At 32.8% G+C, this 1,042-nt stretch overlaps 1 non-coding gene across 1 annotated transcript; it reads left to right on the top strand.

The window, feature by feature from the left end:
- Nucleotides 1-629: 629 nt before the first annotated feature.
- On the top strand, nt 630-701 carry Trnah-gug. Its single transcript has one exon. It is a non-coding gene; the product is annotated as a tRNA-His (tRNA).
- The last annotated feature ends 341 nt before the right edge of the window (nt 702-1,042 follow it).

The raw sequence follows: 1,042 nt of genomic DNA, 5'->3' as shown, positions 1-1,042 counted from the left end.
TTTTATCCAAATTTGTATCGACATGGTCATGCGTTATGTAGAATCAATGATGTATTTTTGTCATACTCCCCCCCAACCCCCCATCTACGAGGGTTCGAATCCTGGTCACGGCAGATTTTTTTTTTTTTTCGAAAGCTGGACCTTTCTTCTTCAGGGGCAAACTGTGAATGATGGTGACGTCATGAAGGCCAGTTGGGCTTCCAAAAATTTTTTTGAATATTCAAAATTTCATAAATATATGATGTAAAGGTTAAGAGTAGTCAGCAGTATATTATGTATGTCGTCTTGTTGGATAAAGATCTGAGTCGAACACATAATATCTTCTAATAACGGGGAGGGTGAAAGGTTTAGAAAAATGACTATTTTCGTCATACATAGCCTTTTTTTGGCAAACAATTTACAATAAAATTTGATCAAAATTTGGTTAGGTAATAAAATAAAACAAACTAAACATTTTCAGGAACACGATAATAGTGACATCACAGCATCAGGAAGAACTGTGACAATAAACCAGATTTGTTCTGTACATCAAGTCGGAACTACAGTAGTTTTATTTCATCCTTACTACAAGGGTTGACACACTACCGGGTCTCTACAGAAGAAAATAAAACAATGAAAATTGTATATGTGCCGTGATCGTCTAGTGGTTAGGACATTGCGTTGTGGCCGCAATAACCCATGTTCGAATCCTGGTCACGGCAATTCATTTTACGTATTACGTTCTTTCCAACCCAAAACGAAGTTGGTACCTAATCTCTAAGGGTAATTGGTTCCTTCAGAATTTGTCTCTTTTCCCAACATTTATTTGTTTTAGACTTTGACTTCTTATTAATTAATTATGTTAAAAATCACTCATCAATTTCTTAGTTTTTACTGAAGCGAATTATTAATAAAATTAATAGTTTTATTCAGTGTTTACAGATAAACTGTGAAATAATATATTTTAATGAATAACTGAATGAATCAATTCTTTAAAATATTGATTTAACGAATAATAACAAATATTATTGTTGATATATCTAAACTTGAAATTTTAGGCCCC

This window comes from Limulus polyphemus, unplaced genomic scaffold (assembly GCF_000517525.1).
Source record: "Limulus polyphemus unplaced genomic scaffold, Limulus_polyphemus-2.1.2 Scaffold115502, whole genome shotgun sequence".
NCBI lineage: Eukaryota > Metazoa > Arthropoda > Merostomata > Xiphosura > Limulidae > Limulus > Limulus polyphemus.
The sequence above is the reverse complement of the archived record's forward strand: the minus strand, read 5'-3'. Positions and strand labels throughout refer to the sequence as shown.